At 38.8% G+C, this 15678-nt stretch overlaps 1 pseudogene; it reads left to right on the forward strand.

The window, feature by feature from the left end:
* Positions 1–4651: 4651 nt before the first annotated feature.
* Positions 4652–5273, forward strand: LOC131399576 (translationally-controlled tumor protein-like; annotated as a pseudogene).
* The last annotated feature ends 10405 nt before the right edge of the window (positions 5274–15678 follow it).

Genomic DNA, 15678 nt, shown 5'->3' on the forward strand with positions numbered 1-15678 from the left:
TCTCCCATGAATAGAGATTGGGACAGCCTTGCACATTTCTCAAGGTTGCTAGAGAAATCAGCCATTTCCAGTAGCCGTGGTTTCTAATATCATCCCTCATACGTGAAGGGTGAGTGGTGTCCTGCCATCAGCGTGCACCGGGCAGGAAATGCATCACTCATGCAGGAGCATCTCTGAGCACAAAATGCATCCTGGTCTGGAGCTGTGAAACAGACTGTGGTTTTCTGTGAGAGAAAAACATGAGAGAAATGTGTGGAGTGTGAGCTTACAAACGAGAGTCATAAAATGCTTAAGAAGATAAACATTGTAAATGACACCGCAAATGGAAGAGGTTACACCAAGGGAAATAGACAAGACCAATCTGAAAAGTATCTCAAGATAAGTATTTTTAAATCCTTAAAACGATAAGCTATGTAAACACAAAACAAGAGGCAGGATAGTGTTTTTTTAATTCAAGCTTCCAGGTACGTAATGAAACTTCAGAACATTAATGATAAAGAGAGAGACTATCCCAAAAGTTACCAGGAGGAAAGAAACATAAGTCTGCTTGACATTATGTTTGTTTTTGGAAATGTGGAATGCCAGAAGTCAACAGAGGGAAACTCTGATTTTAGAATGCTATATCCAACTGAAGAATCGTCCAAGTGTAAAGATCCATTACCAATAACTTCAGACAGGCCATATTTTAGACAGTTTGCCTCAGATTTTCATTGACAGAACCAGCAAAGAATAGACTCTATTGAGAGAAAAAAAGAAGTCTAAAGACTATGTGGAATAAAAAATTAAGGGTAAGCAAAGAAATTGGTAAAAAAAAATAATAATAATTGGTAAATCTAAATGTGTATTTTCTATAAAAAATAATTATGAAACAGAATGTTTTGGGTTATAAGCCAAGAAATAAAATTGGAAGTTGGAAGGTCGGAGACAGGAGAAGGAAATAAAATATTTCAACTCTTTTGTTTTATCTGTGGAGAATTGAAGTACAGATTTTGTTGTTGTTAATGCCATCGAGTGGATTCCAACTCCTAGCGGCCCTATGTACAGCAGAGAGGAACCCTCCTGGTCTTTTTACACCATCCTCTCCCCTTCTGGCACTATATCAGACAATGCTTCACTGTTATTCACAGAGTTTTCATGGCCAATTTTTTCAGAAGTGGGTAGCCAGGTCCTTCTTCCTACTCTTCTGCTGAAGCCTGTCCACCATGGGTGACCCTGCTGGTATTTGAAATCCCAGTGGCACAGCTTTCAGCATCATAGCAACACAGAGCTGACACAGTATGGCAACCGATAGATGGGTGGTGTGCTTCCCTGACTTGGACATGAACCCGGGCCATGGCGGTGAGAACTCCAAATCTTAACCACTAGACCACCAGGGCTGGTGGAAATACAGATTACCTTTCTATTTAGCTAGGAAAAAATACATTTTAAATTTTCATTAACTATATATTTATACAATATAGAATACAAATACTGAAATAAGAAAGGAGAGGGAAACAAACCTTGTATTAAATGGTAAATACTAAATAATATGGAAGAAATAAATTCAAATATATTAGTAATGAAAATACAGGTATTGATTTTAAATCATCTCTTAAAAAGTTCTTGGATTAGACTAAAAATGCATCTGGATATAGTTTATAAGAGACACCTAAAATAATACTACCCCAAAAAATGGAACATAAAAAATTTAGGAAAAGATATAACAGACAAATACCGACCAAAATAAAGTTCGTATATCTATCCAAAAAAAACAATTCAATATGAAAAGAATTAACTGAAGTCAATAGGGACATTCATATGGCTAAAATGACCAAAAATCCATCAAGAATTTAAAATGATCATAAACCTATATTCACCTAATAATACAGCCTCAAAATATAAGGAAAGCTGCCAAATTTGACAAATTTTCCTTCCCTTCTCCCACAATTCAAAGCACATGCGTTAGATGGAGCTGAGCACAATGGGTGTCTGTGCAGTGTGGGTGTTGGGGGAGAATCATGGAGGCTCAGCATGAAATGTCAGAGACCAAGCAGAGTGGGGAGGATGTCCCCACAAGGAGGGAAGCCTGATATGGCCTTGGCAGTCTGGGCAGGGTGATGAGAGTGTCCACAAGGAAGGCACCAAGAGCAACAGTCTGGGCACAGCCACTGTGTCAGAAATCAGGTAGAGCAAGGAGGGCATCACCAGGGCCTTAAGGTACAGGTTTTTGGAGTCTGAGCAGAGGGAAGAGGGCCTCTATACAGGGGGGCATCTTGGAACACAGTCCATAGGATGTCAGAGGGCATCCACCTGGGGGTGGAGGGAAGTAGACCCAGAGGCATGGGATATTAGAGCCCCATGAGCTTAGGAGGAATTCTTGTCAGCAGCAAGCCAAGAGCAGGATACTGGAGCCTGAGCAGAGTACACCTGAGGGTGTCCACAGGAGGCCAACACAGGATGTCAGAGCCAGAGAAAATCGAGGAGGGTGTCTATCTAGGAGGAAGGCCCAGCATGAGATCTAGAGGGCTGAGCACGTTAAAGACAGTGTCCACACAGCGAGGGGATTGGTATGGAATGTCGGAGCCCAAGAGGGGAGAAGAGGGCTACCATGAGAGGAATGACTCGGTCCAAGGTGGGTAAGTAGGGCATCCATGTGAATAGGGGAGCAGTAGATGGGGTGTTGGAGCCCAAAAGAAGAAAGGAAGGCATCCTTCCACAGCACTAGGTCAGGGGGAAGGAAAAGAGGGGAAAGGAGCAATGGCAGTGAAGAGAGCTACATACAGGATTAAATAAGTATGTTAAGGATAATGGCAGCTAGCTGTCTCATTATTGGTAAAGGGGTTTAAAATATGGAAAGAGGGAAAATTAGAAAGAACATTGGAATGTTTGATTAGAATTACAGATATCATGGGGCTGGTCGAGTGGCGTAGCAGTTAAGTTCTCGAATTCTGCTTTGGCAGCCCGGCGTTTGCCAGTTCAGGTCCTGGGCACGGGCCTACTCACCACTCATCAAGCCACGCTGAGGTGGCATCCTACACAGATAGAGCTACAACTCTACAATTATGATACACAACTACGTACTGGGGCTTTGGGGAGAAAAAAGAAAAAAAGAGGAAGATTGGCAACAGATGTTATCACAGGGTGAATCTTCCTCAGCAAAAAAAAAAAAAAAATAGTAAAGAAACAGATTACCTTATGAATAAATAATAATCTAGTGAATAAAATATTGCATCTCACTTGATACAAAGGAAGAAATAAATGAATAGAAAGTGTGATAAGGATGGAATATTTACATAGTTTCAGAGTAACTTCCCATAAAATCATGTTAATTACAAAAGGGAAATGGGTAACTTTACAGCAGAGAAGCCTGGCGGACACCACTTTAATCAAGTCCCAATAATGTGACAAATCGAGATCAAACTCCCACCTTCTAGGATGCAATGAGAAGAATACAGCATCATTTCAGTGATATTCCTGCCAAAGATGCATAACCTGAATCTAATCATGTGGAATCATCAAACTCAAATTGAGAGACAGTCTACAAATTACTGACTTGTAATGCTCAAAATTGTCAGGGTCAAATAAATCAAGGGAAGACCGAGGAACTGTTCCAAATTGAAGGAGACTGAAGCAACACAGCATAATGCAATGCATGGTGCTGGACTGGATCCTTCTGCTTTGAAGCACATCTATGGGCGACTGGCAAAGCTCGAACTGGCTTTGTGGAACAGATTGCAGTAATGAGTCAGTGATCATTTCCTAATGTTGATGAATGGACTTTTGGTCTGCAGAAAAATGATCTTGTTTGTAGGAAGTACACACTAAAGTATTTGGGGGTGATGGGACAACATGTCAGCAACTTACTCTCAAATGATTCTTGGGGGAAAAAATTTTTTTGTACTTACTTGCAACAGTTTGAAATTGTTTCAAAAGTAAAAATTTAAAATATATATAAAATATATATAACTGTTTCAAATAGAGATAAATTTGTGTTTTTGGTTTGGGGTTTGTGTTTTTTTTTTTTTTTTTTTTTTTTTTAATAACGAAAGTCCCTGAATAACTTTACTCCAATACCTGGACGAAATGGGTAAATTTCTAAAATATAATTTACAGTGTTCAGGTAGAGCATATAACGCCAAACTCTCCTATAGGCGGAACACCTAGAAATGCTGGATAACATTTTTAAAAACTATTTTAAAGGCATAAATGAGTTCACAAGAGGGTAGATCTATCCTCAGAGTTAAAAAATGTGGAAATATAAAATAGGGAGTGACTGTAAGCATAAGAAAATTCAAAAATGTCAATGAACAAACTATTAGAACTCGTAAGAGGTTTCAGCACGTATCTCATATACATCTCAGACACATAGCTGATGGGAGGAGCCACACATACAACTCAAATTCAACTCTAAATTAAATGACATCAATGTTCAATAAGAAAAAATCAGGTAAAATATTTCATTCAAAACAGTTTTTAAAATTACAAAGTAATTAAAAATAATATTAGCAAAAGTGAATGAACCTCACTAAGAAAATAATAGGGAGGCACAGCGGGCGATGACGTAGGTGGAAGTTCCCTCTATGCGAGGTTGGGGAGTGGCTGAGTGGGCCTTTTCTGCCCGCTCCCCCTACCCCCAGGGCGCTTGCTACGAGCTCCAGGCTCCTGTTAAGTTGTACCGCCGTTGTCTCCCTCTGGCTGTCACCGTGATCATCTACCGGGACCTCATCAGCCATGATGAGATGTTCTCCAACATCTACAAGATCCGGGCTTGCAGACGGGCTGTGCCTGGAGGTGGAGGGGAAGATGGTGAGTAGGACAGAGGGACATTGGTCGAAATGCCTCTGCTGAAGTCTCCGAGGGCGAAGGTACCGAAGGCACGGTCATCACTGGTGTTGATATTGTCATGAACCATCACTTGGCAGGAAACCAGCTTCACCAAAGAAGCCTGCAAGATTACATCAAAGATTACATGAAATCAATCAAAGGCAAACTTGAAGAACAGAGACCAGAAACAGTAAAACCTTTTATGACGCGCTGCAGAACAAATCAAGCACGTCCTTGCTCATTTCAAAAACTACCAGTTCTTTATTGGTGAAAACATGAATCCAGATGGCATGGTTGCTCTGCTGGACTGCTTGAGGATGGTGTGACCCCGTATGTGATTTTCTTTAAAGACGGTTTAAGAATGGAAAAATGTTAGCAAATTTGGCTGTTACTTTGGATCTACACCTGTCATAACTGGCTGCTGCTTTTCGTCCACACAACACCAGGACTTAGACCAATGGGACTGACGTTATCTTCAGCTCTTCATTTATTTTGACTTAGATTTATCTGGAGCGGAGGCATTGTTTTTGAGGAAAAAACATGTCCTATAGGTTGTCTAAAAATAAAATGCCTCGTAACTCGTTTGAGAGAATGCCTCTTAGATTAATACATGTTTAAATCTATCTTGTATAGTGTTCCTGGAGAAGCTAGAGCCCGGTTGTAGACCACTACTAGAAAGCATAAGACTGTCTTTAGATAACTTCTACAGTGAAAACTACGTCTAGGACTGGAATATAAAAACAAAGAATCACAAGTCTTAATTTTGAGTTGAAGTAAAGGGAAAGACTGTGCTCATAGCAGTGCCAACATGTGAAGTGTATTCCTTACACATTTCAGCACCTACAAATGGAAGGAGATAACTCTGGAAGAGATTATCAAAAGCATAAAAAGAGACTAATACAGTTGGAAGCCAAAAAAAAAAAGAAAAGAAAATAATAAAATGAAGGACATGAAACACCTAAATAAATGGTACATGGAAATTTTCAATATTATATCAATTCTTTGAAAACTAATTTATACATTTAATGCAATCTCAATCAAAATCTAAATGAAATTATTTGTGGAACTTTTTTAATGGATTCTAAATTTATATGGAAGCATAAATGTGCAAGAATAAATTGGACAAAAAATAAAATAGACAAGATAAGGCCACGTATTCTACTATTCAGCAAGAAGATTTATAAAGCTATAGCCATTTTAGAGTAGCAAAATTGGCCCAGGAATAGATGAATAGGTAAGTGCAACAGAAAAGAGCCGACTTATAGACAAAAGTACGTATGCGTGATAGGGAAGCAGTACAAGTCAGCAGGGGGAGAATTTGGACGATTAAACACATGTTGTTGAAACAATTACCTATCTCTATGGAAAAAATTAACTGGTGAAACAAAAACTAAAGTCCAGGTGCAGAAAAAACAGAAATATGAAAAAAAATGAACTGAGTCAAAAAAAGACTAACTTTATGAACTTAGGTTAGAAATATATTGATTAAATTAGCCCAAAATAAAAAAAAATAAAAGAGAAAGACATTAACAAACGTGGCTATAACAGAGTTTAAAAATTCTACTTACTCAGAAATATGCATACGCAAAGATAAGACAAACAATCTATAGCTGGGAGAACACAAATAACGAAAAATTATTTTTAAAGATATGATACCAAGAGAACTCCCACAATTCAAGACAAAGACAAACAACAGGAAACTTGTGCAAAATGTATCACTTCTGTGTTCACAGCATCTAAAAAGCCAAAGAACGCATGAAAAGAACATAAAAGTCACCCATAATCAGGAAAATGTAAATTAAAATAATGAGATACTGTTTTTTATCCATCAGATAGGCCAACATTTTAAGATCTAGCAGTATTAAATATTGATGAGGGCATAAAAAAATCAAGTTCTCAGACACATCACTGGCGGGAATAAAAATCATTACAACCGTTCTAGAAGACAATTTGGTCATATCTATTAAATGTGAAAATGTACATACCCGATTTCTCAGCAATTCTACTTTCAAGTCTCTGAGTTTAAAAAAATACATATGGATAAGGAGACAGACACAAAGGTGAGTATTACACATGCTTTGTTGTAGAAAAGAAAATGAAAGAAAATAACCACACAATGCAATAAGAGAATAATGAAACGAAATGAAATACCATGGATTATTATTCAGTTGTTATAAGAATGAATATATGTCTATTTGTCAATATAGATCTCAAAAATGTCAAATAAAAAAGTAAGCTGTTGGGGCCAGCCTGGTGGCATAGTGGTTAAGTTCACACACTCTGCTTCAGTGGCACAGGATTCATGGGTTCAGATCCCAGGAGTGGACCTACGCACTGCTTATCAAGCCATGCTGTGGCAGGCATCCCACGTATAAAGTAGAGGAGGATGGGCATGGATGTTAGCCCAGGGCCAATCTTCTCCAGCAAAAAGAGGAGGATTGGCAACAGATGTTAGCTCAGGGCTAATCTTCTTCACCAAAAAAAAAAAAGAAAGAAAGAAAAGTAAGCTGTTAAATAAAGTGTACAACTATTTTATGTTAAAAAATCAGAAAAATAATATTTTCTCTCTGTGTGTGTATGTCTGTGTAAACGTACATAAAAGAACTCTGATAATGATGATTGTATCTGCTTGGAGTTTGAGTCGATATGGATCATGAGGTCAAGATCAAGATGAGATTTTATTTCTAAATGTAATATTCTAATTTTTAAAGAAATGATCATATGTTCATATATAACTTGTGTACTTTTTTAAAACCTGAGAAAAGAAACACAGAAGCAAATGTGCCAAAAAGTTAACACTGGCTAATTCCAACTGGTGGGCACGTGAATGAGTTTTCTTGTCTGACTTCAACGTGTATTCTCTTTTTTCTATTCCAGTAAAAGTGAAGTTGCTCAGATTGAAAACACGTAATTACAACTATTCATTGGTTTCAAATAACTTTATAAATTCTTTCATGCCCTGAGAGATTAACACTTCTCTAAGTCCTGCCCCAAATAGAAAGTCTGAATTACCAAGAGGTTCCATTTACCTTGAGCCTTTCTTCCCTGGCATGTTTCCACCAAAGGTCAATTAAGCGTGCATGTTAAAGTATTCAAATATGTGGCATTTCAGATGAGTTATAAGAATAAAAGACAGAATTCTTTATTATTACTAATAAATATAATTCATCATCTGTTGCAAGAAGAAAGCATGGTATTTCCAAGTGGACTGGGGTGGGGGGAGACAGAGGCAATTATCTATTTAATGTACTCTCTATAGAGGAGCAAATTAAATGGGTAGAGATAAGGGCAGATTGTGGCCTGAAGTTTCTTTACTCCATTTACAGCATGTGCCTGGCACTTGAGTTCTTAATATACTGAATTTGTGCAATCTAATTTTTTTGCTCTTGGCTTCTGGCTCTGAAAGAACCGTGGCAAGCTAATTGTGTAAGAGCTTCCTACAGGCTTCAGTAGGCTTGGTGCAGCCAAACGCAAACTGGTCTCCAGGGCATCATGTCAGTTGCGAGTAATCTACAGCCCTTTCAGACTCTTGTAGTCTTTGCCTGAGATTTGAAGCCTAAAGCCCTGAATTCTGAGCTCCCTGATTACTGAGTGAGGAAACGATAGCCCAAAGATGTAAAGCCCCACATTGTGTGTAGATTTGGGCTCCAAGGACTGAAAACACTATATGTGGCCAGTGTGTCTGAGTAGTGTTTATGTCATGACAACAAACCAGCCATGAACTGAAGGTTCTGATCAGCAAGGAAGAGGAGGAAGTTACTTGACACTTTTACCTGCTTTTACTGTGATGTGTGATATTCAGGAAACCAAATAAATTGAGCAGGCTAGAAGATGCGAATCTTGTTGGGAGAATATGTGCTGGCAGGTGTTGATCTTATGGCCTTCTTAGGCAGGTCTCATTAATATGAAATCTATAGGGTAGAAAAATATGTCTTTCTGTATTGTATTTAGACAGACTTCATTATCCCCCTCTCTCTGTCATCAATACCTGCCACCTATTTGAAGAACAAGTTTCTAATCTTGTCGGAAAATCAGGACCATTAAATGACCTGATGCACATGAATTGCTGCAAGTTCTGAGCATAAACAGATTCAACTTCACCAGTTTGCTACTTTTAAAATGACTTGAAGATTCAAAGCCCTATCCATCGTCTCCTCTGTCAAAGAGGCCTCAAGGAGAGAAAAAAGCCTCACCATCCATAAAGACGAGTCATGAGCTTGTGGCTCACTTTGTCTTCTCTGTCCTCGGAGACGCTTATTCCCAACTCAAGTTCGCTGACAGCTCTCATCACGTAGGTGCTTTTGAGGTTTTGAAGTGAAGCAAGCACAACTGGAAAGGCTCTAGGATTTAATGGCGAAGTGAAAATTCTGTCTTTACCTGCTGGGTCCAAAGTTTTCTTCTGTGACCACACGTGAGGTTGTCATATGTTCAAAACTTGACCACATGCCTCTCTAACATTCAGGCCATTGTAGGATTAAAATTACACTGTTGAGTCAAAGAAATTTTTAGTAACTGGATTGTTTTTCAGCTTGGGAAAGCTCCCACAGCAGTCTCATCACAAGATTCCTTCATTCTCCCCTCCAGAGAGATCAGAAAAAAAAATAGATAAATGCAAAGAATGGATATATGCAAATGGAAAGTAAATCCTTTATATTAAAAATCAATGACTAATAAATGGATCAGAAAGAGCCCCTATCAATCTTCTAGAATCAGGACTTTCAGAGGAACAATAGAATGGAGAAAATGGCGAAGTCTTAGGCTAGTGTCTGGGCATTCTAAGTCCAAAACAAGCCATTGGACTTACATGATTCACATGTCAATAGAGAGAGTTGGGTCTGCACAGCAGATGCTGAGTTTTCTTTTCAATTTCTTCGTTTTTTTTTTTGGTGAGGAAGATCAGCCCTGAGCTAACATCCATGCCAATCCTCCTCTTTTTGCTGAGGAAGACACGCCCTGAGCCAACATCTATTGCCAATCCTCCTCCTTTTTTTTTTCCCACTTCTCCCCAAAGCCCCAGTAGATAGTTGTACATCATAGTTGCACATCCCTCTAGTTGCTGTATGTGAGACAACGCCTCAGCATGGCCAGACAAGCAGTGCGTTGGTGCACACCTGGGATCCAAACCCGGACTGCCAGCAGCCAAGCACACGCACTTAACCACTAAGCCACAGGGCCGGCCCCTGAGTTTTCTTTTCTGGCCAGGCTTTCAGAGCTCAGATTGCTTCCCACGACCACTTGCAGATAAAACAGAAACAATGGAGCTCTTGCTCCCTGAGAGGAGGCTTGCCCATGTGAGTTTGTCACAGGTGGATAGTAGGCAGAGGAGGAGCCCTGGTCCTTGCTTTTGAGCCAAAGTAATGTCTGCCAAGACTTCTAGTCTCTCTGTTTACCCTGACTCTTTTCTTCCCAGAGGATGAGGACAGGCTAACAAGACCCATCAGAGGCTGAAATTCATTGGTCCACATTTTGGACCAACTGAATCTATAAAGAAGGTACTGGTACCCTAAGTGAGTTTAGTGAGGTTATATGATGAAAGAGCTCTATATAAAAACCAATTGTGTTGGAAGCACCTTTAGAATGGCAAAGCCCTCTAAAAGTCCTCCATGAAAGCGATCCTCCATGACAACTCTAGTAAAAATTATCAAAATCAATTCTTTCAAATCTCTGGAAATTGACCAAAGGCTTGCAACAATTGGAAGGGCATTTATTGAAGAAAGCCAGTTGAATTTTGGTAAGAACCATGAGCTTTGTGTGTTCTAACTTGTCCTATTTCCATCTCCTTTTCCCCAGCTCCATGCTAACCTTGTAAACCAAAAGCCTCACAAGTACGGTGAAAACCAGCAGCTTCACAGTCAGTGGATGGGCAAGAATGGGTTTGGATCTCCTTAATGGCCTTACCCCAAAAGATTTGTCACACTTTGACCTGTCAGGCAGCTCCCTGAAATGCTCTATTTTCAGGGCTTCTCTTTATTTGACCTGACTCAGAGCTTGCTCTATGAGAACAGCCCTATCATTAGGGTGTTGGCTAAAAACAATCAGTGGTAGTTGTTTAACATCACAGCTGCCTGGGGCAATGATGCTGGTTGGGCTTAGAGGAGGCTAACCTAAAAACATAAAAGGAAAAACTAAGGAATGAGATGTCCACAGGGAAATTTTAAAAGCTCTGACATATTGGTAGGAATCTAGAAGATTGCACACAAGTGCAGAGCTCAGTGCACAACCAGGAAAAACTTAAGAAGGCCCTAATCTCTCACCTCTGACTAACCTTGAGCCTCTGTGAAAGCAGGAGTTGAAGGTTAAGGCAGAATTGTAAACCACCTATTGGAGCTTTGAAAATATGCCCAATACAAACACAGAACCTCTCCAGCAAATGCTTGGAAATTTATTGACTCAAGGCATTTAAGGAGATCTTTGTCCAATTTTTAGCTGACCATTAAGCTAGCTGAGCAGAGACTTAGGTGGCTGCACATGACAAAGAATACAGATTTAACAGAATTAGTTCAGGACAGTCACAAAACAAACAGCAAAAATAATGACAAGAACAAACAACAACAAACACTGGGCAGCAGGCAGGGGGGCTGGGGGGGGCGGAAATCTGATTGTCAAAATTGTGACATTATCTAAAATGTCCAATTTTCACCAAAAATTATAAGACATGCACACAGACAGGAAAGTATGGCCCATACACAGAGGGAAAAAAAGCAATCGATAGAAATTGTCCCTTAAGAAGCCCAGCTGTTGAACTTACAAAACAAGACTTTAAATGAGCTATAATCAATATGGCCAACAACTAAAGGAAGCCATGTCTAGAGAATAAAAGGAAAATATGAGAGTAATATCTCACCAAATACAGGATGAAACATGCAGAACAGGCAAATACATAGAGGCAGAAATTAGATTACTGGTTGTCAGGGGCTAGGGAAGGAGGGACTATTGAGTGACTGGGGATGAGTTTCTTTTCAGATGATAAAATATTTTTATTTTTTGGTGAGGAAGATTGGCCCTGAACTAACATCCATTGCCAATCCTCCTCTTTTTGCTTGAGGAAGATTGTCCCTGAGCTAACATCTATGCCAGTCTTCCTCTATTTTGTTTGTGGGATGCCACCACAGCATAGCTTGATGAGCAGTACACAGGTCCATGGCCAGGATTCGAACTGGTAAACCCTGGGCCGCCAAAGTGGAGAGCGTGAACTTAACCACTATGCCACCGGGCTGGCCTCAAAAATATTTTAAAATTAGATAGTGGTGATGGTTGTACAAGTCTGTGAATAAACTAAAAAACCACTAAATTATGCAATTTAAAAGGATAAATGTTATGATGTATGAATTATATCTCAATAAATTTGTAATAAAAAATCAATTGTATTTCTATATAGTAGCAACAAACAACCAGAAATTGAAACTTAAAAAAATACTACTTGCAATGGCATCAAAAATACTTAGGAATAAATTTAATAAAATATGTGAAATATTTGTAGGTAGAAAACTTCAGACACTAGTGAGGGAGATTAAGGAAGACCTAATTTAATGGTAAGATACACTCTGTTCATAGGGTGGAAAAAAATAGACTCACATATATTGACAATTGATGTTTTAAAGGTGCAGAGGTAATTCAATGGAGAAAGGACAGTTTTTTCAATAAATGATGCTGAAAAAATTAGATGTCCATATGCAAAAAAATTGAACTTCAATCCATACACAAAAATTAACTGAAAATGGATCATAGACCTAAATACAAAGCTAACAAAATAAAGCTTCTATAACTAAACATAGGGTAAATATTTTGTGATGTTGGGTTAGTCAACGATTTCTTATAAATGACACCAAAAGCATGATCCGTAAAAGGACAAGTTAATAAATTGAATTTTTATCAAAATTAAAACTTCTGCTTTTCAAGAGAGACTGTTAATAAAATGAAAAGATAAGTCACAGAGTGGGAGAAAATATTATTAGTTTTGTTAGCTACTTGGTAAATCCACCTTCACAGCTAGCAAACGGTAGAAGTTGGGATTCAAAGGCAAGTTTGTCTGAGTCTGAAGCCCATGTTCTTCACCATATTCAGGTCCCCTCATATAGCACTTAACACTGTACCTGGCCCATGGTACATGCTGAATAGGTCATTGTTGCACGAATGATAGCAAATTAAGCAGGACAGAACTCAATTGTATGCATATGATTAAAGCAGCACCACTAGAAACCATACAGATAATTAAATGATAAATATTGAGAGAAAATAAAGGCAGATTGTAAATTTTTACTTGATGGTCCAGAAAGAAAAATGTATAAGATGCAATAAATTAAGAGGCATTCCAGGAGTAAGTTCTCTAGGGGGGGCAAACTTTTACCCTTATCCTCTTAGGGTTCTTTTTAATTGGGCATGAGAATTAAATTGACATAAGACAAATCAACAGGAGAAAAGCAGGCGCATTTATTTAATACAAGTTTTATGTGACACAGGAGCCTTCATAAGGAATGAAATCCAAAGAAATGGCAAAACCTAGTTGCTTTTATATTGGGTTGAACAAAGAGAGGCAATTGTGGAAAAGTGACTGAACTCTGTTGGGAGGCTAAAGGAAGAGAAGAATTGTTTTAACAAGGTTTGTTTGTGTAGAATTCTCTCTGTCTCAACCTCTCCTACTTGATGATGTGAATGTTAATTTCCTTATGGTATAGGGAAGACACCTTTCACATGGGAATTTTATCTCCCGCTTCTAAGAAAAAGAAGTAAAGTCATAGTGTTTTTCTTGTATTTGCTGTTTTTCAAGTGTCTTAAGCTCAAAATAGCCAATATACCAGAGTAGCATATTTTGAGGTGGTATGCTCTGAACTCCTTCAGATCCCAGAGGGCAGATCAGGCTTAGAGAATTATCACTTTTTTTTAATGTTGTAGACTTACTCTTCCTGGAAAACCCAAAATTTCAAGAACTGCTTCAAATAGAAAAGAAAGCATTGTCTAGGCATTTGACTTCACAGAAATCAACAGCATCTTCACGTTTATTAGATTGAGCTTTTGGTTGACATCTGGAGAACAATTAACTTCATAAATTGGCCTCAGCTTACATTTAATGGAAAAATATACTTGCGTGCTATTGGATAAATATTCAAGATTATATATCAGTTAGTACCCAATGTTAGATGAAACTGATTTTTCAGATCTTACATTTCACATTAGGGCATCCAGCCTTTAATCCAGCCAGTATACAATATATGCTTCCACATGGAAGTCACTCTTACCAGAGTCTAAAGTTTGACTTAGACAACTTAACGTTCACCTTCAGCAACTGAAGAATACAGGAAAACTTACAAAGGTGAAATTTTTCTTCCTGGTGAAAAGAGTAACTTCCCTTTGGTTTTCCCATACATCACTATTTAGCACATATTTTTGGCCTCTGGGATCCTCCACCATGAGCCCTGTGCATCTGTTCATCTTAGCACCGGAGATAAATCATATCAATGTGATTTATTTTGAGTGCCTGTCTCTCCATTTGAACTGCTTATAACCTGCCCTTCTCCATCCAGCAGTAACAACAGTGCTGGGAATACAGTGAATGTTGGATGGAAGTTTTTTAAACTACTGACCTGCTGTGGAAGTCTTGTAAACCTTTAAATGAAACGCCCAGGGTTGAGAGTATGTTTGTGCTCCCTGTTTTCTAGTATCTGAAGTGAACTGTAGCTTCAAGTACACGGGCTTCTTTAGGTCGGTGGAAAGAATTCCTATGTGCTCACGTCTGTCAGACTCAGTGGCTTGCTGAAACCTGGCCCTGGATAATAAGTAAAAAAACTCTAAGTAATCTTGATCAGGATTTAAATGTCTAAGATTACTTGTTCATAGGTTCATAATATATACTCTAAATAGTCATTTGCTTGACACAGTAATCTGGATCTTGTACTCTGATCCCTGGCTGTCTTGTAAGGCAAAGAAAATATAAAAGAAAAAATATATATACATAAAATACAAAAACAGGATCCAGCAGCTCTGTATGGTGAAAAGTATGTTGATTTGTTGGAACACTACTATATTTTATCATTTCACAGATGCATCAACTGTAGGATGAACAATTATATTATGTACTGCCATAAAAGGGAAAATACCCCACAAACCACTGTCAATTAAACCAACACTATGCTTTTGTATCAGTAAGAAATTTTATTTTAAACTCATTGAAAGAGCTTAGAACTCATTCAGACAAATATTCAGTCATATATCACTCTTGTGTACACAAAAAAAGGGATATAGGAGAGAAATAAATTGTTAAAGGATTCCAAAAGTTTCTTCTCATTCAGCATCTGGTTCTTCAGAATCACTTTGCAATCCAGAGTCATTGATGTCCTCATCGTTCCACAAAGTCATTGACGTCCTCATTGTTCCACAAAGGCATTGACGTCCTCATGGTTCCACAAAGGCATTGACATCCTCATGGTTCCACAAAGTCATTGACATCCTCATGGTTCCACAAAGGCATTGACGTCCTCATGGTTCCACAAAGGCATTGACGTCTAAGGCATTGACGTCCTCATCGTTCCACAAAGGCATTGATGTCCTCATGGTTCCACAAAGGCATTGACGTCTAAGGCATTGACGTCCTCAACGTTCCACAAAGGCATTGACGTTCTCGTGGTTCCACAAAGGCATTGATGTCCTCCTGTTTCCACAAAGGCATTGACATCCTCGTGGTTCACAAAGGCATTGACGTCCTCATGGTTCCACAAAGTCATTGACGTCCTTATGGTTCCACAAAGTCAGCGATGTCCTCATCGTTCCACAAAGCATTTTCATCTATGTCATTGAGGGCATGGTGGTGCAGCACTTCTTAGGAGATGGCAACATTACTGTCACTGGGCACTGACGGCCATGCTGGTCTTTTCCTGATCT

Source organism: Diceros bicornis, chromosome 38, assembly GCF_020826845.1.
Source record: "Diceros bicornis minor isolate mBicDic1 chromosome 38, mDicBic1.mat.cur, whole genome shotgun sequence".
In the NCBI taxonomy this organism is placed as follows: Eukaryota; Metazoa; Chordata; class Mammalia; order Perissodactyla; family Rhinocerotidae; genus Diceros; species Diceros bicornis.